The sequence below is a fragment of the Microtus oregoni genome, unplaced genomic scaffold (genome assembly GCF_018167655.1).
Source record: "Microtus oregoni isolate MIOR12 unplaced genomic scaffold, Mior012 000016F_ref0000370, whole genome shotgun sequence".
NCBI classification, from domain to species: domain Eukaryota; kingdom Metazoa; phylum Chordata; class Mammalia; order Rodentia; family Cricetidae; genus Microtus; species Microtus oregoni.
Genome location: NW_024543075.1, coordinates 2,739,111 through 2,766,137, shown reverse-complemented (window position 1 = coordinate 2,766,137; position 27,027 = coordinate 2,739,111). Strand labels below are relative to the sequence as shown.

Here is a 27,027-nt window from a genome sequence, read left to right as displayed (position 1 = left end):
ACTCTCCAGTTCCTGTAGTAAAATTTGAGGGCAGGTTGTGCCAGTCATTGGAGTGGGTTTCTCTACAATACTGTGTTGGCTATTTGGGGGTCTTTTGCCTTTTCATATAAATTTTATACTCTGTCTTTTTTAAATTGATATTTATTGAGCTCTACATTTTTCTCTGCTCCCCTCCCTGCCTCTCCTCCCCTCTTCAGTCCTCCCCCAAGGTCCCCATGCACCCAGTTTACTCAGGAGATCTTGTCTTTTTCTACTTTCTACTTCCCGTGTAGATTAGATCTATGTAAGTCTCGCTTAGTGTCCTCAAACCTTGAAATACCTCTCGGATGTTTTTGTGGTTTTTTTTAAATTATCTTTGCTTTAGCTTTTGGATGGGGTCTTGCTGTGCTGCCTGAACTTGAACTCAAGGTCTCTAGCCTCTCAGATGCTGAAGTTACAGGTATCCACCACCATGCCTGGCTTACCTGCTGAGGTTTTTTTTTCTTAATTGCATAGTTTTAAACCTACTTTGAGAAGAATAGAAATATTCAGGATATTAGTCTTCTACCCAGGAACATGAAGTTACCTGTTTATCCTTAGAGTTATGTTGTTTATCCCTGTAGTTTTGGGGAAAGTTTTGTTGTATCGGGGCTTTAGTGGCTCCTCTATAGTTAAAAGCACTGTTGCTCTTGAAGAGGCCTGGAGCTCAGTACAGCACTTATATCAGATGGCTCACATCTGTAACTCTAGTTCTAGAGGGTCTAATGACACCAAGAATGCACATGGTGAACAGACAGACAAGTAGGCAAAACACCCAAATACATGAAAAAAATTAAAATTGAGATTTAAAAAAAAAGAATGACTAGAGAAACATGCTTTGGTTGGTCCAGTTTCTGGATCTATTTGGGATTTAAGGGTAGAGAATTGAGTCTTAATAGGTTAAAGAAGAGGGAAACTGTTCTAGCCAATAGGCATGTTTCTGGGGTTCAGGAGGAGCTCACCCATTCCTCCCTAGATGTTCAAGGAAGATTTTAATCTGTAAGGGACCAGCTTCAGGTGTGAGCACTGACTACCCAGATCTGAGCTCACTTGCCCATGGTCCACCCAGGACACTTGACCTCAAGGAAGATGGATAAAGAGGACACACATCCCAAGCCTTGGGCAGTCCTTGTGAATCAGAGTGAGAGTCCCAGAACTGGAGCAGGGCAAGGGCCCCTGTTTCCAGACGCAACGTGACTGGGCTTGAAGCCCTAATTGGACCAAGGGACAAGAGCAAACACAGTCTGAATCAGAGATCCTATCTCACTGAAGTCTTGCTACAGGTGGGTACTTCCTGGACGAAGGGCACAGAACAAACTCATCTGCCTTGATGTACGATGCTAGCAGGCTGCAGCTCTGGAAGGGAGCCAGGGAGGTGATAACTCTGGCTGGAGAAGACATACGTGGGTGTGCGTGTTCATTCTGGTGCATGTGTGTGCATGCTTGCGGGGGCCAGAGGACAACCTTGGGTATTGTTTCTCAGAAGCCAACTGCCTTGTTTTGAGACAAGGCCTCTCACTGAAGATGGAGCTTGCCATGAATGCTAGAGCGGCTGGCCATTGAGCTAGAGCGGCTGGCCATTGAGCTAGAGCGGCTGGCCATTGAGCTAGAGTGGCTGGCCATTGAGCTAGAGCGGCTGGCCATTGAGCTCTAAAGACCTGCCTGTCTCTGACTCCCCAACACTTGCCATGAATGCTAGAGTGGCTGGCCATTGAGCTCTAAAGACCTGCCTGTCTCTGACTCCCCAACACTTGCCATGAATGCTAGAGTGGCTGGCCATTGAGCTCTAAAGACCTGCCTGTCTCTGACTCCCCAACACTTGGATTACAGGAGTGTGGCATCACACATGGCTTTCTTATGTGAGTTCTGTGGTTCAACTAGTGTCTTTACACTTGCAAAACAAACATCTTACTATTTTCTAATTTTTTAAAGAAAAAATTATTTCTCTCTCTCTCTCTCCTCTCTCTCTCTCTCTCTCTCTCTCTCTCTCTCTCTCTCTGTGTGTGTGTGTGTGTGTGTGTGTATGTGTGTGTGTGTGTAAGAGAGAGAATATGTGTGGAGGTCAGAGGACAATTTGTGCGAGGGAACTTTCCCCTTCCACCATGTGGGTTCCAGGAATTGAACTCGGGTCATTAGGTTTGATGACAAGTGCCTTTACCCACTGAGCCGTCTCGCTGGCCCCGTACTCTAGTTTTGAATAAGAACTAACTGAGTATGCTGAGGGATCATGTCTGGGGTTTGAGAAAAAAGGACAAGCGTTTTCCCTGGGTCTGAGCTCAGCTGATAGCCACGCTGAAGCAAATGCAAGGTCTTGTGGAAAGACCCTCTGGCTGTTCCTAACCATTGCCAGTTTCGCAACGCGTTCTGTCATATGAGAATGGGGAGCCGATGACTGGATTCCTGAGCTGAGCTCGAAGACGAAATCTAGTCTGTCATTAAACCTTTGGCAGTTGGGGCATCCAAAGTCATGAAATAGACCCAATAGATGCCTCCAGAAGAGACTGGTTGGAGGCTGAATCAACTTGAGCTCTTCATGACTGGAGAAAGATGAAGGAACCACAAGGCAGAAGGGTCCGTGCCCTGCACACCTCTCTGTAGGGCATGTATGAACCACATAGCGATCTCGGAGAATAAGCGAGGTGCCGTGAGCTCAGCACGTACAGCGGCCTGATGTGTATGAATCACCAGCTGCCAGTTTTATGACAACACTGCCTTACGTTACTGTCATTGTCACCATCTCGGTATGTAGAGGACCTTTCCATGTCAGAGACCTAGTTAGTCATTGACCAAGATGAAATACATAAGTAGCCCAGAAGAAGGACAATTCCCTTAATGGATGGAGGCTTCCAGTAAGTAATTGCAAAGAAAATATTAACCACTGCTCGTTAAGCTGTGAATACAAAGCAAAGCAAACAACCAGCTCCTGATGGAGAAGGAATTGTTCATGCTCCCTGAGCTGTACAGGTCACGTGTGCATGTTGTGTGCGTTTGCTGTGCGTGCTTGTTATGTGTGCATGTCATATGTGCTAGTGTACTTGAGCATGCAGGTATGTGCTTGTGTGCGTGCATGTATGTGTAGGCCAGATGTCAACCTTAGATGTCATTCCTGAAACACTGTCTGCCTTTTGTTTGTTTGAAATCGTCTCTCTCTGGCCTGGAGCTCACCAAGTAGGCTAGGCTGGCAAGATCTTCCTGTTTCCACTTCCTACCACTGGGGTCACAAGTGCATGCCACTGTGCTCAGATTTCCTTTTCTACACCTGGAGATCGACTCAGGTCCTCACATTTGCAAGGCGTGCCCCCCACTGCCTGAGCCATCCCCCTAGGCCTTGTACTCCACCCCCCACCCCCTCCCCACTAGCTGAGGACTGAGCCCAGGGCCTTGCTAGGCAAGCACTCTACTACTGAGCTAAATCCCCAACTTGCTTGATTTTTTTTTACTCTCTTAACACGACAGAAAATAATACAAAACAAATGCCTAGAAGGGGTGGAGTACGCCTTTAATTCCAACCCTCAGAGGCAGAGGCAAGTATGTCTCTATGAGTTCCAGGTCAGCCATGGCTATACAGTGAGACCCTGTCTCAAAAATCAAACCAAAACAGAAGGAAAGGGATGCAAATGCAAGTCCTGGGATAGCTCTGGTCGTCTCTATTAATTACCTCTCTTATAACAAAATACTTGAAAGAAATAATCTCGGGGAGAAAGGGGTTTACTGTGGCTTCAACCTCACAGGGATTTGCCATCGTGGTAGGAGGCATGGTGGTTCCTAACACTAAGCTTATTAGTGTTGTCCTTGTTAAATGACAGAAGCAGCTTAGAGAAAGAAAGACGAATTTTGGTTCCCAGTCTTGAGGTAGGGGTGGGCGCGGTGGCTGCAGCTGCAGCTTTGGTACTAGAGCCTATGGCTGGTCACACCATGGGGGCAGATAAGAAGCAGAGGAAGGCTCAGCCTGGAACTGAAGCTGAGACCAGGCTACCCACAAGTTTCCTGTGCAGCCTGTGGCCAGGTCCAGTCTCCTGAAATGGTCAGCTGGGCCCCACATGTTTCACCACATTAAATGAAAATTTACCAGCAGAATCACTGTTTTCTTATGAAGCTGGAGCGGCAGATGGTTGTGCTCTGCCATGTGGGTCCGGGAACTGAACTCAGGTCCTCTGCAAGAGCAGTCAGTGCTCTTAACAATAGAGCCATATCTCCAGCCCCATGAAGGAAACTTTTTTAATTTGATAACCGTTAACTGCCCAAAACTCTACTGGGCAGCCAGAGAGATGGCTCAGCAAGTAAAGGCATTCGCTGCAAGCCTGACTACCTGAGTATGGTACCAGGGACCCACATGGTAGAGGACTGAACTGACTCGTGATGGTCGTCTGACCTCTGACCTCCACACAGAAGCTGAGGCACAAGTGTGTCCTCCCTAGATAGATAGGTAGATAGATAGACAGACAGACAGACAGACAGACAGACAGACAGATAAATAATGTAATAAAAAAATGTTTTTGTTGTTTTTGAGACAGGGTTTCTCTGTGTAGCCCTGGCTTTCCTGGAGCTTGCTCTGTAGACCAGGCTAGCCTCAAATTCAGGGAGTCACCCGCCTCTGCCTCCCGAGGCCTGGGATAAAGATGTGTGCTACCACTGCCTAGCAATAAGATATTTTTTTTAAGTTAAGACAACCACTGTGATTAAATACTCATTGTTGAGTGCCAGATTAGCTTAAGCTATGATGCAAGGCTATGTCCTAAAAATAAAAATGAAAGAGCAGAAAGTCAGAAGAAAGGGAGGAAAGAAGAAAGAAATAACGAAGGAAGGAAGGGAGGGAGGGAGGGAGGAAGGAAGGAAACTGGACACGAGCTCCCATTGTCACTATTTCTTCCTTAGACCTGGCAGAGTTCTGATCAGTCGGGGTAGGAGAAGAAAAAGTCTACATGTAAGGAAGGAAATGTGTGAGGATATAAAATAAGTAGGAAGAAAATCCTTTTTTTATTCCAAGACAGGGTTTCTCTGTGTAACAGTCCTAGCTGCTCTGGAACTCACTTTGTAGATCAGGTTGGCCTTAAGCTCACAGAGATCCACCTACCTCTGCCTTCCGAGTGCTAGGATTAAAGGTGTGTGCCACCACCACCCGGCTAAGAAAATCTTTTTGTTCTCAGGTGACAGGACTGTTCACCCAGAAAACCAAAGGGAATCTACAGGAAAAAAAAAAGCTAGCAAGAGGTTCTAACAAGAGGTTCTAGCAAGAGGTTCTAGCAAGAGGTTCTAGCAAGAGGTTCTAGCAAGAGGTTCTAGCAAGAGGTTCTAGCAAGGGTCCACACAGAGCAACACAAATCAGAGCACACCTCTACATGGAGGACAAGAGAACACAAACTTAAAAATACACTGGCTTTGGGGCTGGGAAGGCGGTTCAGTGGTTAATAGTGTGAACTGTGCTTCCAGCGGTCCTGAGTTCAGTTCCCAGCCCTCCTTAAGTTGGCTCAGAACACTCTATATATTTCCAGTATGCGCTCTCCCCCTTCCTTCCTTCCATCTCTCTCTCTCTCTCTCTCTCTCTCTCTCTCTCTCTCTCTCTCTGTCTGTCTCTGTCTGTCTCTCTCTCACACACACGGATAAAAACCAAAATTAATCCTTAAAACAAATGTTAGTTTGGCATGGTAGCTCACACCTGCATTTCCAGCCCTCAAAAAGGAGTTAGGAAGATTTCTGTGAGTTCTAAGCAAGCCTGGGCTACAAAGTGAGACCCTGTCTCAAAGCAAGTGCATTATCAATAACGTGGTAAGAAAAATATCCTAGAAATAATTCTAAAGTACATGTCTGTGACACTGATGGAGAAAATCATAAAAAAAAAATTAAAGTGGACAAAATGGAAGGACCTTGCTTTGTCCCCCAGACCTGTAGCCAGAGTCACCCCAGTAACTGTGGTTGCTGTCACAAGGTGTGGGGGGAAGGACGACAGGGGACAGGGGAGGGAGGATGGGGATGAGACAGGACATGACCGAGACTACACATGCTTCCTAACACTGAGAAGGAAGAAATGGTTAGGGACAGAGTGAGCACAGAAGAGGGGTCGCTGTGTGTTCTTGGGGGGCGGTGAGAGGAAGGATGTGTCTATACTCAGAGGGTTGGGTGTGTAGCTGTTGAGAAGAAGCTAGGCTTGTGGCCCAGGGCCAGCATTCAAAAGGTCTGTTTCATGGCTCTCTGAGGCTCAGATCCATTGAGGACAGCTTCAGCAGGGCAGATTGTACAGTGGTCAGGCAACTGAATGGTTTTGGTCAAGATGCACAAAGACAGTGGGAGAGAACCAAGGATTCCTGCAGGGACCCACACAGAGGAGTCCCTGTTTGTGGATCTGTGGTAGCTGGTTGATTTTCAATGAGGCTAGATCTAGAATCGCCATGGAAGGAAACCTCTAGGCCTGTCCGTGAGGGAGTTTCTGGGTTGGGTTAATTAATGTGGGAGACCTCCCCTGAATGTGGACAGCGGCATCATGGACTTGGGTCTAGAACTGACTGAAACAGAGGAAGTGAGCAGAGCACAGGCATTCTCTCTCTGCTTCCTGACTGTGTGACCGGTTGGTTGGTTGCCTCATGCTCCTGCCTCCACACCTTCTCCGCCATGACGGACAGCACTGTGAGCCAAAGCAAAGTTTCTCTTCCTTGAGTTGCTTAAATTGTTGGGTGCTTTGTCCCAGCAGCAAGAGAAGTCGCTGCTCCAGAGCCCAAACCAGAGAGTCAGGGCACAGGAAAAAGAAATCTCATCTTGAATGTGGACACTTAAAAAAATACGTCAGCTAGTCCGACTGTGGAATGTGACAAAAGTCCTTGACCAGCTTGGGTTTGGCCCATAAGCAGAAGAATTCCTCAGCATCCCTGGCTTTTGGGCGCTAAGGTGAGGTCAGGGATGTGGATGGGCTTAGGGTGGGGCCTTGTTCCAGATAAGCTTTGAGTGAGCACCTTCTAGCCAAGCTCCTGGGGCTCCTGTGAACAAACTGAGGAGCCTCTGTTGATGGAGGAGATAACAAAAAGTGGATGGACAGGTGGGGATTGAGACATCAGCAGGTGTGGTGTGTGTTCTGGGTGAAGACAAAACCATGCCACAGGTGAGTTGTTTGCCAGTCACGCTTACTTCCTGGTGGGACAAATCCCTAGCCTGTCCTCTTGAAGTCCCCTGTTTGCCAGCTCTGCCCCTCGCTCGCCTCCCTGAGTAGCAGGAACATAGAAGGTCCGCTAACCGTGAGGTTCTTCTTGACTGCACTTCTCTTTGATGTAAGTTTTACAAATCCTGCCCTGATTTGGCTTATAATTAGACCCAGGTTCTGGAAGAGTTTGGAGACAGTGAGCCTCTTCTATAGGGAATGGTTCCACCTCTATTCATTGCTTGTCTCTTTGCCACAATAAAATACCTGTCAAAAGAAACTTGGGAAAGAAGGGGTTTATGAGGCTAAAAATTCAAGGGTCTAGCCCATCATGGTGGGGACGGCATGGTGGTAGGAGCATGAGGTCACAGTATGCCCAGTCAGGAAGTAGAGCAGGTTGAAGGCTGGTGCTCATTTTGCTTTCTTGTTTTTGATTTGGTCTGGGACTGCTCCCCCCCCCCACAAAATGGTGCTGCCCTCATTCAGGGTGGGTCAGTTAACCCAATCTAGAAACTCCCGTATAGACATACCCAGAGGCTTACCTCCCCGGTGGACACCAGTATGAGCTATCACAAGGACTAAAGATAGGGTGATCTCATAAACGATGTGGAGAATAAAAAAGCCCGTCCTGGTCAAGACTGCTGTCCCTTGGCCTTTTGTAAGAAGTCACCAGGTGTCATCTGTTGCTACAAGAGCTTTTGCTGTCTGAGTCAGATGGGGTGTTAACTTCCCTGAGAGTCATTTGTTTCTAAGAGAGTTTCAGTGTGTTTGCCAGGGAGCAGTCTGTAGCCTTCTCGTGTTTAAACAACAGGTTCCTTGGCTTAGAAGTCTTTGTCTCTGAGGGCGACATGGGTTGTTGTCAAGATGCCCTGGCTCTATCTGTTCAGAATTTGTCATTCTTTGTCTTCTTGCAGAACTTATTTGTGGGTCGTGTGAGCATCTCTAATACACCTTTGTTTAAATTTCATTAGTGTTTATTGTGGTGCTGGAGTGTGTCTCAGTGGCAGACAGTGGTAGAGGCCTTGCCTGACCATGCACAGGGCCTTGGGTTGCATCCCTACCACAGAAAACAAACAAGAATACCATGTGTATTTGTGTGTGTGTGTTACTGTATAAACTTGTTAGTGTGGGTGTGCACATGTGTAATAGGGTCTCACTATGTACCTGGTACTTGCTATGTAAACCATGCTGGCCTTGAACTTACAAAGATTCCCCTCCCCACCTTTGCCTCACAAGTACTAGGATTAAATGCATTCACCACCATGTCTGACCCCCATCTATATGTACACACACACACACACACACACACACACACACACATTTTATCCTATTTATTTTTAGATTTACCTTATTAGTGTGTGTGTGTGTGTGTGTGTGTGTGTGTGAGAGAGAGAGAGAGAGAGAGAGAGAGAGAGAGAGAGAGAGAGAGAGAGAGAGAACAGGTGCCCACAAGGTCCAGAAGGGAGCCCTGGAAACCTGGATCTTGAGTTAGAAGCACTTGTGAGCCACTGATGTGGGTACTGGTGATCTAACTCAGGTCCTTGGTAGAGGAGGATGCACCTTGAACCTTTGAGCCATCTCTTCAACTCCCACCCTTATTTTTGAGGCAGAGTCTCTCAGTGAACCTGAAGCTCACTGTTTTGGCTAACATGGCTGGCCAATGAGCTTCAGTGACCCCTGGTCTTCACTCTGGCCCAGTGCTGGGGTTACAAGTAGAAGCCCTCACGTGGGTTCTGGGAGGCTGAACTCAGGTCCCCAGGCTTATGCACCAGGGACTCTACTGGCTAAGCCATGTCCCTAGCCCACCCTGTCTTATTTTTAGAAACAGTTGAACTCCAGGGATGAGTGGCTACCTGCTAATTTAATCCTCACCTCCTTCTGTCATAATGACTGGTTTTCTTCTAAGCACAGTCTTATCAGCTGTGTTCTTTAAATTCAATGGACTCTGGGAATAGAATGTATTTTCTGTTTTTGTAATTGCTCCATTTGAATTCCATCTCATTTCTGAGATAACTATTCCCTGACCTCTAACTGTCTAGAATGTCTTTGCTTTGAGTTTGAAAGCATCTCTCCGGGTACCTTTCTTTGGTTTTCGGAGAGCATTCTGCTCAGATTGAGGTCTGTATGAGACGGGTAGACAGGGGTGCAGGAGACTTGTGTGAATGGAAGTTACCAGAGGAAAAAAAGCCACACCTTTGCTAAAGTTTCAACAAGCTGATTGACTGATAACTGCTTCTGTGAGTGTGGGGAGCTGGAATGTTGCAGGTCCAGAGCCAAATTAACTTGGGCAATCTTCAAAAGCCCCATAAAAAGTCATTTATTGACCGACTTGTGTGTGACCTAACATCCTCATGACTATCAAGCAAATCATTTTGGACTGCATTGACTTGAAGGAGCCCCTAGCTGCTACCAACCCAAAGGCTAAAAATATCATCAGACGGCATTCAAGGCCTATAGTAGATACTCCCCTATTCTTCTGTACCCCACCTACCTGATGTTTCCATCAGTATACTTGAAAAGTGTACTTATTTGTGACTTTCTTTGTTCCGTTACTATTGAAACATCATAGAACTCTCTCTTACCACACTGGTATTTGTAGGCAACCTGCATCTGTGTTCCCTAGCCATGGTCACTCAGATGTGTCTCCAGAATAAACTGACTCTTGTTCCCTCTGAGGTGAGAGCTGTCAGTGTGTGTATGTTCATGACATTTACTTATGGGCTTGCTTACTGTCAGTTTATTGAAAATAGATTCTTTTCTCCAACAATATTATCTTTAGTATAGTTTCTCCTCTCTCTATTTCTCCCAGTCCCTCCCTATCTCTCCCCTCTCCAGATCCACTCCTTTTCTGTTTCTCATTAGAAAAGAACAGGCTTCTAGGAGATAGCAACCAAATGTGGCAAAATAAAATATAACAAGGTAAAACCAAAATCGTCACATCAAGGCTGGACGAAGTAAACCAACAGAAGGAAAAGAGCCCCAAGAGTAGCCACAAATCATCAGAAAGGCTTCAGCTAATGGGAGCAGATGCAGAGAGCCACGGCCAAACGTTGAATCCCTTCTCTTGGAGCTCAGGGAAACCCTGCAGAAGATGAGGAGGAAGAATTGTCGAAGCCAGAAGGGTTGAGGACACCAGGAGAATAGGGTCCACAGAATCAACTAAGCAAGGCTCAAAGGAGCTCATAGAGACCCAAGTAGCAATCAGGGAGCCTGTATGGGTCTGTGCTAGGTTGTCTGCATATATGCATATATGCATAGTTGTGTCACTTGGTGTTTTTGTGGACCTCTAGCAGCAGGAGTGGGGGCTGTGTCTGACTCTTTTTTTAATATTTATTTATTATGTATACAATATTCTGTCTGTGTGCATATCTGCAGGCCATAAGAGGGCACCAGACTTCTTTACAGATGGTTGTGAGCCATCATGTGGTTGCTGGAAATAGAACTCAGGACCTTTGGAAGAGCAGACAATGCTCTTAACCACTGAGCCATCTCTCCAGCCCCTGTGTCTGACTCTTTTACCTGCTCTTGAGACCCTTTTCCTCCTATTGGGTTGCCTCGTCCAGCCTTGATATGATTGTTTGGGCCTATTCTTATTGTATTTTGTTATCCATGTCTGGTTGATATCCCTGGGAGGCCTGCTCTTTTCTGAAGGGAAACGTAGGAAGAGTGGATCTTTGGGAGAGAAGAGGCAGGGTTTCTCTGTAACTTTGGTGCCTGTCCCGGAACTAGCTCTTATAGACCAGGCTGGCCTCAAACTCCCAGAAATCCGCCTGCCTCTGCCTCCCAAGTGCTGGGATTAAAGGCGTGCACCCACCACCACCTGGCTGTATGAAAGAACACTTTAAAGAAAGAGTATGCATAAAAATCAGAGACTCACTCATTCACACACTCAGGAGTCCCACAAAAGTACTAAGTGAAAATTATAATATATACGCAGAGGACCTGGTGCAGACTCGCTCATGCGGCTTCAGTCTCTGTGAGTTTATATGTGCCTTGCTCAGTTGATTCAGAGGGTCTTGTTCTACACTCTTTCTACCCCATCTTCCATAGGATTCCCTGAACTCTGTGCGAGAGGGATTTGATGGAGGCTTCCCATTTACAGCTGCGTGCTCCAAGGTCTGGCTGTGGGTCTCTGTATTTGTTCCCATCTGCTGCAGGAGGAAGCTGCAGGAGGAAGTCTATGATGATTGACTGATATTTAAGTATAGCAGAATATCATTAGGAGTCATTTTATTGTTACTTATTATTATTTTTTTAGAGCAGTAATATTTGGTTTTACCCTATGTCTCTGAGATATCTAGTCTCTGGTTCTTGGTCACCCAAACAGCACCAAATATGGATTCTATTTCATGGAATGGGCCTTAAGTCAACCAGACATTGGTTGGCTATTCCCACAAGTTCTATGCTACCATCGCCCTAGTATATCTTGTAGGCAGGATATATGTAGATCAAAGGGTTTGTAGCTGGGTTGGTGCTTATGTTTCTTTTTTGATAGCCTGGAGAGTTTCTTCCTGTACCAAAGACACTAGAACATGGTGGGTGAAGGCCCCACGTAGGCTCCAGCTCAAGTTCTCCATGTTCAATGAACTGTGTGAGTGTAAGCAATGAGACTCCACAATCTGTTTTTAGAGAGCAACCCATTGTCTTAGCAACAGCCTGGGTTGTTTGGGGATTTCCATGGAACCCCCTTCGCCAGCAACTCAATTGAATGCAACCCAGTCCCAGTACCGGAAGTCTTCTTTGGTGATGAGAGGCCAGTTGAGGCTCGGTCACCCCCATCATTAGAAGTCCTCATTAGGATTTCTTCATGTATTTTAAGAATTTTCCCACAACACTAGATTTCCATATCATCCCTCAAATGTCCCTCAATTCTAGCTGTCTCTTCCCCACATTGCCTCCCTTCCTTGAGCCAGGGTCTCTTTGTTACTGGAACTTGTGTAACACAGACTGGCCTCAAACTCCAGAGCTTCCTTCCTCGGCTTTCCTAGAGCTGGGATTACAGATGTGCACCAGCACATCCAGCTAAGCACGTATCCCTAGCCTCTGACATCGAAGAGTGCATTGAGGCTGAACCCCACTCACACAGAGAGGAGGTGCCCATTACTGTGATGCACTCAGGACCCCCCAGGACCTTTGCTTAGGAAGAGAGACTACCGTCCAAATTGAGGCTAGTCTAGAGATGTCCTTGTGCCTGTTGAAGTAGCTGAATTTATAATCAAAATGCTACTAAAGAGGCTGACGAGCTGGCTCAGCTGTAATTAGGTTATATTGCTCTTGCAGAAGATTAAGTTGGGTACCAGCCATGTCAGGTGGCTCACAATTCCCTCTCATTCTAGCCCCAGGGAGTTTCAGTGCCCCCTTCTGGCCTCTGTGGGCCCCTATATTCTCATGCAAACAGGGACCACACACAGACTTACACATAAACACACAAAGCTAAAAATAATAAAAGAAACCATTTTTATTTTGAAGTTTTAACTATGAAATCCCCAGGCCCTAATGTGTTTTCTGGAAGCTACTACAACCCTTCACGGAAGAAATGATTGTTCATACTCTTTCCAGGTCAGGAGCGAGTTGCTCAGCTGTGAGGCCCATACCAGCCAGACAACGAAGCAGGTAGAGGTGTGTGCAGACCGCAAACACTCAAAAGCTCTGTGCCTTCTGGACTGTGTGATCTGAATCCTGTGGAAATTAGAAACCAGCAGGCAAGACATGGTGGGACATTGCTGCAACCCCGGCCCTAAGGATATAGAGGCAGCAGAATTCAAGACTAAGGAGCAGGCACCATAGCCCAGGGGATAAAAGTACTGCCATACCTGGCATCCTGAGTTCTAGCCCCAGAACCCGTGTAAAAGTGGAAAGAGAACATTGATTCTACAGATTTGTTCTCTGACCGCCACACATACATTGAAATGCGCACACACATACAAACAATAATAAAATAAATTTAAAAAATATAATTCAAGATTATCCTAGGATACATGAGACCCTGTCCCTCAAACGACCACTGTGTCCCCAAAAGAAAAATAGCTGGGCATGGTGGTGCATGCCTGCAATCCTGAGCACTCAGGAGCAGGAGGAACAGGAATTCAAAATCACCCTCAGCTACATAGCAAGTTCTGGTCCGTATGGGCTACATAAGCCCCTGTCTCAACAAACCAAAGGAAGGAGGAAAAAAAGAGGAAAGGAGGGAGGGAGGGAGAGAGAGGAAGGAAAGAAGGAAGGAGGGATGGAGGAAGGGAGGGAGGGAGTGGGAGGGAGGGAGAGGGGGAAAGAGGGAGGGAGAGAGGAAGGAAGGAAGGAGGAAGGGAGGGAGGGAGAAAGGAAGGAAGAATGGAGGAAGGGAGGGAAAGAGAGGGAGGAAGGAAGGGAGGGAGGGAGGGAGGGAGGGAGGGAAACACAGCTTACCACCATCATAGCAGCCCATGCATCATTGGTCTGACATCCCTGCCCTGGTGTTCTGGCACACTGGCCATTTAAGCCAAAGGCACTTGAGCAGCAGCAGGTGCAGAACAATCCCTCTGACCTTCTGCCTGTTTCTGAAAAGTAGGAGATGAAATTCTGTTGCGAATGACACAACATCCTTATCTGCAATGGTCCAGAAGTTTCAGCATGGGCCTTGTTAACTCTTATCTTTTAAGCCTCCCAATGTAATTTCATTTTTCTGCTTCCTGACTTAAACACTCCGCATTCAATTCGGCTCCCGAACTGAGGATTTCCAACTGCTCTTTTGGGTGGGAGGGGGCAAGGGGGTGTCTCAGTTCCTTTGAGAGGTTCCCAGCCTCCATAAAACCAGGCTTCTCTGTAGTTCTTCTGGGGCCACCAGAGAAAGCAGAGGAATGAATCACCCCCATGCTTTCTGCCTATGATGCTTGTGAAGCAAGGGCGCTCAGAGAGAAAGTGCTCAGGGCTGGTGAGATGACTCAGCAGGCGAAGGGGCCTGTGGCCAAGTCCGGCAACCTGAGTCTGATCCCCAAGACCCATGTAGTGAAAGAAAGAACCAGTTTCTGCAAGTTGTCCTCTGACCTCCACATGCCATTGCCCCACTCCCACATGCAGATTAAATACATAGACTGAAAATTAATAGGAGACAGAATGGGGAGATGGTTCAGGGTTAAGAGCACTTTCTGCTCTTCCAGAGGACCTGAGTTCAGTGCCCAGCACCCATATCTGGCAGCTCACAACCATCGACCACTCCAGGGGGTTTGATGCCCTTTTCTGGCCTCCATCCACACTTGCAAACATAAGATGCACACTTACGTATGTAACAGAGCTCAGACCTTAGCACAACTGATTCTGTGATGGAGGTACCGTTCAGGACATGACATTTAGCGTGTAAACAGCACCGGTTGCCAAAACTAAAACAAAGGCTGGATCTATCCAAGTATATAGTTTGAGGAAAGTCTCTAAATGGACTAATCTTGCTTTTTGGCTCTGTAGTTCCACTTCTGACTAACTGTTCTTGTTAACTGAAGTATGCCAACATAGAACATTGTTTTTGTGTTTAATAGATTACCCTAAGAAAGGCTCAGGGCTACACTGGAATCTTGAACCATTCAATGTAGTCACCGGCTCATAAAGACTTTTTATTGTCTTAAAATCATATCTGAATTGACTTCTCTGGTGGACACACCATAACGCATAGATAAACACAGAAACAAAAATAAATCTTTTTAAAAATGCAAAAAGGGAGGGAGCAGAAGGTAGACTTTCCAGGAGGGGAGATACAGTCCACGAAACAGTGAGGGCTGTTTCCTCACAAGACTGGAGTTTTCTAAGTCTGGGCTTGCTGGGGGATGTCACCTACTGGTCACACAGCTCCCCTGGGGGATGTAGCCTGCTGGTCACACAGCTCTCTTCCACAGTGCTCCTCTTCAATGAGACAGGAGACTCAGCTTCCTGGTTCTGAGCAACAGCAGCACCATGATCCCCAGTGGTCCCCAGGGACACTTGCTGCTTGTGGGGAAGGGAAGGACCGAGCTAGGAGGAGGGAGAGTCAATGATGAGAACAGAGATGCTAAATGAACTGAGAGCCTGGCCCCTGCACTCAGCAGTTAGGAGACTTGGAACTGCCAGTACCAACTATCTATGGATTCCTCTTTGAGATTTATTTCATATAAGCCCATCAAGATGCCAGTAGGAGTACAAAACATGTGTGGAATCTAAAAGAGCCAAGATGTTAAAAAAAAAAAAAGACATTATTAAAAGCCACCTGCTTTTCAAGTGGAACGTATTTACTAGGAAGTTGTGGTACTGGGTACCCTGTGTCATCAGTGAGGATCAGCCAAATGTAATAGAACGGCCACAGCAGATTCCACAGATACAGTTTTGTAGTCTCAATGGAGTGTAAAGGCCCAGTCTCTTCTGAGACTCAAAGCAATCTCTCAGTTGTGACACAAGAATCTCAGGACATCGAAAATGCAAGTGGCAGACAAGAATGTAAGCGCCTGACTTGGTTGACTTTGAAAATGTTTGCTCTTCCAAAGACGCTGACTGACAAGAGGGGGAGAAAAGTGTGTGAGTGATCTGCTCAATAGAACCCTTGCTAGGCACATCCTAGACTCAGTTTCTCATCCCTAGCCCTGAAGAAAAAGGACAAGGAAAATGGAGAAGAAGAAGCGGTAGTGAGGGGAAGAGAAAGAGGAGGAGGTGGTAGTAGTGGCATGGGGAGCTGAGGAAGCCTTGAATGGATGTATACAGAATGGATGAGGTCATGAGTGACTGTGTATTACTGACCAGAACCCCAAGGCCTCAAACCCATGCCTTCCATCAGTTGAGCGAGGCTCAGAGGCTTAGCAAAGCCTTTCCTATACCAATGAGGCTCGGAATTGACAAAGCCTTCCTCTGGCCCAAGTACCAAAGTTTTCAAAGGATTGACCAGTGTGTAAGGGTTGACCAGTGTATGCTGTGGAATATTTCTCTACACTGTGTGAAAGTATGTCACTGTGATTGATTTAATAAAAAGCTAACTGGTCAATAATTAGGCAGGAGGTATAGCAGGGACTTCTGGGCAGAGAGCATTCTGGGACAAAGAAAGATTCAACAGCCAGACACAGAGGAAGCTGGGTGGGCAAAATGCAGATGAGGTCACGAGTGTGTGGAAGAATGTAGATTTAAAACTATGAGTTAATTTGAGTTATAAGAGCTAGTTAGAAGCAAGCCTAAGCTAAGGCCAAGCTTTCATAATTAAAAATAAGTCTCCTTGTCATTTTTTGTGAGCTAGAGGCCCAAAGAAAAATGTGTCAATAAGTGTACGTAACAGCTAGCTACTGCAGCTTCCTCCCCCCACCCATGACTGTAACCTGAGACTGCTCCCCTACAGAGACCTCCTATGAGACTAGCTAATCTGTCCTTCTGATGTGCAAAATAAACCTGTTAAGGTTGGTGCTGCTCAGTCAGAGTGAGCAGGGCCCTCCTGATTCTAGCCCCCCCCCCCCCCCTCTCTCTCTCTCTCTCTCTCTCTCTCTCTCTCTCTCTCTCTCTGTGTGTGTGTGTGTGTGTGTGTGTGTGCGCGCGCGTGTGCGTGTGTGTGTGTGTGTGTGTGTGTGTGTGTGTGTGTGTATGACTGTCTTTTCTTCATTTCCTTGATGTCCTGGTCAGATTTCCAAGATTAAGTCAGGCTAGACCCTGTGAAGAGGGGCATGGGAAGAGAAGGAAGGCTAATAAGAAGAGGAGGAGGAGAGAAGAGAACAAGGAGGAGGAGATAATTAAAGCACACACCAGTAAAGTGTGTTAAAGAAGAGCTGTTGGGGGGTGGCTTAGACCAGCGTTTCTCAGCGTGCTTTCTGTGGCCCAGGTGGCTCCCTTAATGACACTGACTCACCCAGAGCTGTGTTATTCTTCTTTCAACGTATTAAAAACAAAACAAAAATTTATTTTGGTTTAAAATGTTTGACACACCTCTAAATTTCCCCTTTTAAAACAAAGTCTTAAGTAAGCAACTGTTTTCTTCTAAATGTAATATATTTGTTTTATTATTCCTCCTGTTTGTTTTTGCAGTATCTTTCTAAAGACAATTCACATTGGGCGATTGTGTACATAATAAAGCATCCCTTCTGTACCAGCGAGATGGCTCAGCAGGGAAAGGTGCTTGCCTCTAAGCCTGAGATCTGAGTCCATTCCCCAGGACCAGACCATGCAAGGAGAGAACTGACTCGGATGAGCTGACCTCTGACCTCCACAAGTATGCCATAGCAGGAGTTCATACCACTGCAAAATAAATAAATATAAAACTTAAAATGAAAAATTCCTTTTAATGAAAAAGAAAAGAAATAGCAACAGACAATCCAACTGCTTAGAGAAAATATGCCATTCACTTATCCAACGATGGATTTGGGACAAGAAGAGGTTGTGGGCTCTCAAAATTTAAGAAGGAAACAAAGAACTCTAAAAGACATCAGGCATAATATTTAAGCAAGTTTACCAGCACACACACTACAGGCAGAGACACCGTAGCAGCACACACACTACAGACAGAGACACCGTAGCAGTACACACACTACAGACAGAGACCCTGTAGCAGCACACACACTACAGACAGAGCCGCTGTAGCAGTATACACACTACAGACAGAGACACCGTAGCAGCACACACACTACAGACAGAGACACCATAGCAGTACACACACTACAGGCAGAGACACCGTAGCAGTATACACACTACAGACAGAGCCGCTGTAGCAGTACACACACTACAGACAGAGCCGCTGTAGCAGCACACACACTACAGACAGAGCCGCTGTAACAGCACACACACTACAGACAGAGCCGCTGTAACAGCACACACACTACAGGCAGAGACACCATAGCAGCACACACACTACAGACAGAGCCGCTGTAGCAGCACACACACTACAGACAGAGCCGCTGTAGCAGCACACACACTACAGACAGAGCCGCTGTAGCAGCACACACACACACACACACACTACTGAGAGACAATGTAGCAGTTGCTTTTCTTGTTGCTGTGACCAAATATCAAAGAGTGAGCAATGTCAACAAATCCAGATTATTTTGGCTCAGAGACTGATTTGATTCAGTCCATCCTAGGGGAGGAAGCCATGGTGACAGTAGGCTGTGCAGCTGTGCACATCTTAGCCAACCAGGAGCAAAGGAAAGCTGTCAAAACTCCTAGACTGGCTCTAACCTTTTGTGCAATTACTTCTTCCTAACCGAAGCATTCCCTTCTTGAGAGTGTGCTTAAGATCAAAGGAAACATGGAACATAAGACATGGAAGGCCTCTCCTGAGATTATATGAGCAGTAACGATGGTTGGAGAGGAGACTCTTCAGTGGAACTGCCTGCAGGCTGTGCAGGGATCTCCAGGGATGCTGCTTTACCAAGTTATCTGATGCTGGGCTGGGCTTTTCGGTGCTGCAGCTGACTGTAAGCTATCCATGCTCTTGTAAGTGCACCCCACCCATACTTCTGTCAGTTGTACCCCAGTCCCGCTGGCTCACTAAGATGGACAGACTTTTGGTCTGTTGTCTGGGACGTACTTGGGATAAACAGACATTTGTTCATAACTCCCCTGGAAAAGTCATACCACAGCTCCCTTGAGCAGCTTCAAATTAAGTCCCACCTTCCAGAAATTCCCTCGCCTTCCAGACAGCACCACCACTGGGGACCAAGTTCAAACAATTGAGCTCACGAGGGGTATTCCACAGCCAACTGCCGCAGATACCCAACACACTGAGAATCGTGGAGATTAAAATAGAAACCACGAGTTCTCACCTCCTGCCACTCAGAATGACTGACAGTTAGGAAACAGGAAAAAGAGTTGAGGAGGATGTGGAACTGAGGCCTCACCCTGGCCTTGTGGGAACCCACAAGGGCCTGACTCTAAGGGAACAACCTAATAGTTTCCTGTAAATTACAGTAGACGTTTACATAGGACCACGCTTGGCTCTTCACGAGGTTAGGAGTGACAAGGAGGCTAATGTTGAAACATGCACACACACATGAATTCACAAACATAAATACATGCACACACATGTACAGCACACACACATAACTCACACACATGCACACATCATACATACACAAAAGAGCTCATGCTCATATATATTCTCACATACACATAAACACCACTAAAGCACACACATGCACTCCCAGACATATACACCACACACAAGCTCTTGCACATATGTGTACTCATACCATATATATATATATATATATATATATATATATATATATCATACACACATGAGCTCATGCACTCACATACATGTATACCACATACATAAGTTTATGTATACACACATGCATGCATGTACACATGCACACAAATGCAATTAATGCTAGCCCTGGGCATTGCGATGCAGTGATAGTTAACTGGGTTGACCCTAGGCTTCCTGCTCCTGGAGGGTGTCTTGCTCTTGGTCCTATGTGCTCACTCGTGTGTGCAGCTCCACAAATTCAGGTGGAATAGTGAACATCTTTAGCATCTTAAGAATTTAATATGCTCTCTTTGGCAGCACACATACTAAAACTGGAACTCTACAGAGGTTAGCATGACCCTTGTCAAAGATGATATACAAATTCACAAAACATTCCATATTTCTAAAACATTTTTTAGCTGTCAAAAAAAGAATTTAAGAAATAAACTTGCACAGCCGAGCATGGTGGTACATGCCTTTAACCCCAGCGCTCAGGAAGCAGAGGCAGGAGGATCTCTATGAGTGTGAGGACAGTCTGGTCTATAAATCGAGTTCCAAAACATCCAGGGTTATTATTTTTATTTTTTAATTTATTTATTTATTAAAGATTTCTGTCTCTTCCCCGCCACCGCCTCCCATTTCCCTCCCCCTCTCCCAATCAAGTCCCCCTCCCTCGTCAGCCCAAAGAGCAATCAGGGTTCCCTGCCCTGTGGGAAGTCCAAGGACCACCCACCTCCATCCAGGTCTAGTAGGTGAGTATCCAAACTGCCTAGGCTCCCACAAAGCCAGTACGTGCAGTAGGATCAAAAACCCATTGCCATTGTTCTTGAGTTCTCAGTAGTCCTCATTGTCCGCTATGTTCAGCTAGTCCAGATTTATCCCATGCTTTTTCAGACCCAGGCCAGCTGGCCTTGGTGAGTTCCCGAGAGAACATCCCCATTGTCTCAGTGTGTGGGTGCACCCCTCGTGGTCCTGAGTTCCTTGCTCGTGCTCTCTCTCCTTCTGCTCCTGATTTGGACCTTAAGATTTCTGTCCGGTGCTCCAATGTGGGTCTCTGTCTCCTTTCATCGCCTGAAGAAGGTTAATATTCAGGAGGATGCCTATATGTTTTTCTTTGGGTTCTCCTTATTTAGCTTCTCTAGGATCACTAATTATAGGCTCACATCCAGGGTTATTACATAGAGAAGCCCTGTCTCAAAAAGCAAATAAACAAACAAATAAAACCCCTCCAAAACACAAACAAAAAAGAAATAAAGAAGCTTTTATTCATTCTTTTCCTATGCTGAGATATTCAGAACAGTATATGTAGCATGTGCTTTAGTTATTGCAACTCGCACATCTGTGCAAACACTTTAAAGATATGAATGATCATTTCCACACCTCCACACTGTCTTCACGTGTGTGTACAAGTCAGTGCACTGGTCCCATGTGCATCTCAACAGCAGCACAGCCTCCCCAGGCCTGGGGAGCCGGGCCACTCCTGACCAGATCATGGCCTTCCCATGCCTGGCAAGATGGACTTGGAGTCACTGCTGACCAGTTCCTTGCTTATTCTTGTGGTAAACTGAACTTCCCGTTTCTCAAATGAGCACCTTGAGTTATGCTTATTGCAATTTCGATGAGCAGCCAGGCCTGGTGGCTCAAGCTCTCATTCCAGCTACATGGAAGTCTGTTGTAGGCGAATCTCAAGTTAAGGCCAGCTTGGGCAACTTAATGAGACCCTGTCTCAATATAAAAAGCAAAAGAGGCCTGGGGAGCACCTCGGTGTTAGAGGACCTTCGCAGCACATGTAAGTCCTTGGGTTCCATCCTGAGAAATGCCACTAACCCTGCCAAATGCTGGGAGGCACTGCTGTGAAGTGCCTGCGTGGGTCACTTGCCATTGTACAGTTTAATTATCTGCCTTTCCTTGCTGCTTCTCAGGAGTCTTTTTGGAGAGTGGTAGATACCCCTGCACCACCACCACCCTCCCCTGCATGACCTTTTCACTGCTTATGGGATTCTTCTGCACTTTATTGAGCTGTGAGAAAGTGGAAGGAAATGTGCACTCACAGCCGCTGCTGAACGTGCCCATTTAGTCACAACTGCCTTCTCGCCCTATACTGCAGCTGGACCCCAGTATTCCTGTCTCCTCAATAGCAGAATGTCAGTGTGATGTGCACTCTTTCATCAAATGCTTGCAGCCTCCAGCCCACCCTCGCCCTCTGCAGGTGAGTGTGGCCAGGAGCTCAGCTCTGGTCAGCAGGCTGCAAGCCTGTATTCTGTAGTTCCTGAGCTTTGCTCAGGAGACACAGCAGTTTGTCTTTTTGAGTCTTCCTTTATTTATAATTTATTTTAATTATATTTACTTATTTGTGTGTACCTGAATACACACACATACTTTTATTATAGATGTACTTACACATACTTACCTGCATATACACATGCACTTGCAGACATGCATATTCTACACACAGTTGCACTTATACACACATAAGTATTTGCAAACATACATGTACCTGCACACACCAATCTACATACACAAATGCAGACACATGCATCCACATACATATAGGTAGCAGAACACAATACAACACAAATACATGTTCCCCCTTAGATCTAGACACACACATGTGCACACATATGCCTATATACATATGCACGCCAAGTGAGTGCAAACACACACATATATACCTGAATATGCAAATGAATCTGCAGAAATGCACCATACACAACAACACACACATGAACACACATATACACACCCTCACACACACACCAGCACACACGTGAACACACATATACACATTCTCACACACACACACCAGCACACACGCGAACACACATATACACACCCTCACACATACACCAGCACACACGCGAACACACATATACACACCCTCATACACACACCAGCACACACATGAACACACATATACACATTCTCACACACACACCAGCACACACGCGAACACACATATACACACCCTCACACACACACCAGCACACACATGAACACACATATACACACCCTCACACATACACCAGCACACACGTGAACACACATATACACACCCTCACACATACACCAGCACACACATGAACACACATATACACATTCTCACACACACACCAGCACACACGCGAACACACATATACACACCCTCACACACACACCAGCACACACATGAACACACATATACACACCCTCACATACACACCAGCACACACGTGAACACACATATACACACCCTCACACATACACCAGCACACACGCGAACACACATATACACACCCTCACACACACACCAGCACACACGTGAACACACATATACACACCCTCACACACACACCAGCACACACGTGAACACACATATACACATTCTCACACACACACCAGCACACACGTGAACACACATATACACACCCTCACACACACACCAGCACACACGTGAACACACATATACACACCCTCACACATACACCCAGGGTGGATGGTCCCTGAAGAAATGACATCTAAGATCTTCTGGCCTTCACATATGCATGTACACATGTGTATACACATCCTTCAGACACACCAAAATAAAAAAAAGACAGACAGAAAGAAAGAAAGATTAAAAAAAAGAAATGATGGCTTAACAGGCAGGAGAAGAGCAGGGAGGCAGGGAGTTTTTTGGGCTTTTGTCATTTAGACTTCAAAGCTGTAAAAATAGTTTACATGAGTGTGACACCATGAAACCAAACTGAGAGCAGACATGGCTGCTGTCAGGACCTCTACCTCCCAGCAGTCTTAACCACCAGGGAGAATTTATTTCAGGCAATTTTCAGCAGAGTAACCTGAGGATACTCTTGACTGCAGGGAGGAGAGGGGTCCCAAGACTACTGGTGAGGGGTCACAGGAGAGCTTCTGGCCTCGGGGGGGTGACCCCTTGGAGGGGGCTTGGAGGGCTTGCACCATTCCCCCTGCCCAGCACCCAAATGGCATGGGAGGTCAGATTATGTTCAGACCTCCTGTGGAGACATTGGCACCCACACTGAGGCAGAGAACTCATCATGGACAGTCATTTCAATAGCAGGTCCAGGGTCTGTGAGCCCCCACCCCCCACCCCCGCAGCTTGCTCTGCCCAGTGGCAGCTCTCCAAAGTCAATTCCATAGGTGACGACTCCTCAGACCAGCAGGTACTATTGTTCAGAAGATTCCATGCTCCTAACAAACTGGCCTCAGACGAATCACCCTGGCTGGTCTTTGAGGCCTAATGTCTTCAATAACTTCTTTGACCAGGAAAATGGGCCAGCGAACCAGGATGACATGGAGTCAAACATGAGAAGGAGAAAAGGAAGAATGAAGGGAAGAAAATGGGGAGGGAAAGGGGGGAAAAGGGGGTGGATGGATGGGTGAGATGAACAGAGGAATGGGTAAATGGAGAGATGGAGGGAATAGGTGGTTGGATGGGTGGATGGATAATGGTTAGCTGTATAGACGGGTGTGTGAATGTGTGTGTCGGTAGATGGATGCTTGGATAAATGAATGAGTAAATGTGTGGGTATATGGATGGTGGGTAGAGAGGTGGGTGAGTGGACATGTGGATGGATAGGTGGATGATGGGCGGGTACGCATGGAAGAGGAGGAAGTGAGGAAATGATTTTTTAGTAGGTGAAGCCTGGGGAAAACATGGCAGACCAGGCAGACACTATAGCGGCCTGCAGAGTAACGTGTCCTCACAGGCAGTGAGAGCAAGGGTAAAGTTCAGCTGCCATTCCCACCAGGGGCTGCTCATCTAGTGGTCACAGGAGACCTCAGAGACAGGGGCTGATGCTGCTCCTGGCTACAGAGAAGAAAAGGCAATAGTCTCTAGCCATGTTCAGAGTTACATCGCTGGCCCATAGGTGGTTCCTGGCACTGAGCTGAGGCTCACAAGGATGCAGGGTCACATGGGTACACAAACATACTTTGGGTCTGGGATGACCCAGAAATCTAAACTCAACCACAGGTACAGGGAAGTTGACCAGGCATCTACAAGCCTTCCGAGGCTGTCAAGCAAAACCAAGGAGAAGAGGCCCCTAGTAATAAATCCCCAGAATCAGACCCAGGCCTAAATACTTCTGTGACCCAGATAGCTGCTCAGTAACTGGAGTAACTCCCAGCTAGGTAGGGAGTCACAGGCCCAAGGTTGACCCCACTGATTGCCATAACTTGACAGCCCTGAGCACTCTCTGCAGGATGGACTAGAACATCAGGTAGACCTATTTGACCCTTAAGGCTGTTTCCAAAGCTTGAGAATCTTGGCAGGGTTTCCAGGGAGGGCACATGAGGAGAGGGAGGCTGACAGAGGCCCTGCTCAGGCAGATGTAAATGGGAGAGGTGGCATCCTACAGCCTCTCTGTTCCTCCATCCATGCAGACCCTGGTCCTGCAGAGGCATCAGAGGTGGAGACATAGGGCACCTTAGTCCCAGAAAAGGTAGGCACAGAAAGCTCTTACCCTCCACACATAGTCTGGGTACACTAAAATGGGCAGGGGCAAGAAAGGCAGGAGAGGACATTTAGAAGGTGCTAGAGAAGAGTGGGCCTCTTCCCCACCCTGCCAGACAAGGCTGTGTTTGGGTCTGGACTAGGTTCTGGCCTCTATCAGTGCCCATGTGTGAAGCAAAGGTTACGGCTACGGTGAGGAGTGAGGCAGGGTTGGGGAAAGCATGGACTCGAATCAAGCACTGCTCAAGTGGCTGGCAGCCCAGCCTGTGCAGGGGAACAGCCCTTATCCACCAGGGTCTGCCCACCAGCCCGGGCCCAGGGCCTCTAGGATGCATATTCCATTCAAGACTCCTGGCAGGTGAAGCTGGTTAACATGGGAGCTAGGATGCTGTGAAACCAAGATGCGGTTCTTGTTGGGGCGGGCCCATGGCCTTGACACACCACCACTGAGGCTAGAGCATCGCTTTGTCACCTGGAGGTCAAGAGGCCTCTTACCTTTCAGATAGAGACTGTGTTTTCACGCCTGTGTGCTCTTGTGCATTTGCATATCTGTGCAAATTTGCATGTGCACGCGGCCTTGAACATGGCTATGTGAGTACTCCACACAGGGTAGAAGAGCAGGCTGCACTTCCCGGAGGTTCCAGGTAGAAGTTGCCTCATCATGTGGTCCAGGGCCACTTGCTTGCCTGACTCCCAGGGGACCCAGTGCCTGTGCTCTCTGCCTTCCTTGCTTCGGGTCAGTGAAGTCTCCTCACCTCAGCCATTACCTGCTTGGTATTTGGCAGAAACACCTGGAAACAGGTGTATGGTCCAGGGCACTTGTTTCCAGGTGTTTCTGCCAAATTCCTCTGCCTGCCCTGTGAGCCTCCAACCCTCAGAGAGCAGACAATGTGGTACTACTTTCCCTGATGGCAGGGCTGTCACTGCAGGGCTTCTCATTTCCCTGCCTCTGAGGAGTTGATGCCCTCTTTGTTCTACTAGGTGGTCGTCTCTTCTTGTCTCACACACCTGCTTTTCTGGTCTGGAATATGTCATGGTGTCTTGCTCTAGGATATTTCTCAGCAGTGGTCTCTGATACCTAAACACTGAGGCCTTAGTCCTGGCCTGACCCTGGGTGAAGGACTGAGGAAGATTCAACTGGGATGTTAAAGTCTCTTGCAAGAGAGCTGATGTCCTGGGGTCCCAGTGACTTCTCTGCCTACTTAGGGTTTGTTCGGGTGGGTCTGGGGGAAGGCATAGCTTAGTCTTCCCCCCTCCCACAGATTTTTGCTCAGAAAGCCAGAGATCTGAACAGTCAGGGGCTTAGGACAGCCCCTCTGTGAGGAGGAGAGTCAGATTTCCGCGCTTGCTGGGACCCTGCAAGAGGAATGCGTACGGAAGGGGGCGCCCAAACGCCTGCCAGCCTTCTGGTCTGGGCTGCGCAGCCAAAGAGGAGCTAGGCTGGGGCCCAGGAGAGAGCAGGGGTCCACAGGAGCGGGAGGTCAGGCCTAGCAGCCTACAGACAGCAGGGGGAGCTGGGAGCCTGGCTGGTTCAGCCTTGCCTGGCGCCTGAGTGAGCCTGGCGCCTGCCATGCCTGACCTCTGGGTGCAGATTGGATCATTGTTTCTCCTAGGACCAGTAACCGCCCTTGGGTTGACCCCAGAAGGCTGAAAAGAGCCCTGAAGGTCAAATACTGAACCATCCTTATACCCGCTCAAGGACCAGCACATACTTGCAGATTCTATGCCAATAGTGAGGCTCTCCAATAACTTCCAGGCCCCAACATCAGTGAACCAGGCACCCCTCCCTAGGTTTGGGGAGACCTGCTGTGTTCACAAAGAAAGACTGTGGGCTATGGTTACCTGAGTCACTTTATTTTTCTGAACTTGGAGTCCACTGCCTTAGGTTCCAGGGAATCACTGTAACTCTGTCCAGGGATCTTTATACTGTAGTCCCCTGCAAAGCAGGTCTGTACACACAAGGTCCCCTTAGAGGAGAGGCCCTGCACAGAAGGACTCCTAGGGCAGGATACCCACACAACAGGGTCCCCATACAGCAGACTTCCTATACACCAGGGTCCCCCTAAACAGGGTGTCTATATAGCATGGTTTAACAGAATAGGGATCTACACAGGATTCCCCCAAGAGCAGGGTTTCTGCATGCCAGGATCCCTCAGCACAGGGAACCCACACATAGCAGGGTCTTCTGAAGCAGGGTCCCTGTACAACAGAACCTTCCAGAATAGAATCCTTGAACAGCAGAGTACCCATATGGCAGGGTCCCCCAGAACAGGGTCT

At 47.3% G+C, this 27,027-nt stretch overlaps 1 non-coding gene across 1 annotated transcript; it reads left to right on the top strand.

Annotated features, from left to right (window-relative positions):
• Positions 1-19,603: 19,603 nt before the first annotated feature.
• Positions 19,604-19,706, top strand: LOC121458178. Its single transcript, XR_005975817.1, has one exon. It is a non-coding gene; the product is annotated as a U6 spliceosomal RNA (small nuclear RNA).
• Positions 19,707-27,027: the final 7,321 nt, after the last annotated feature.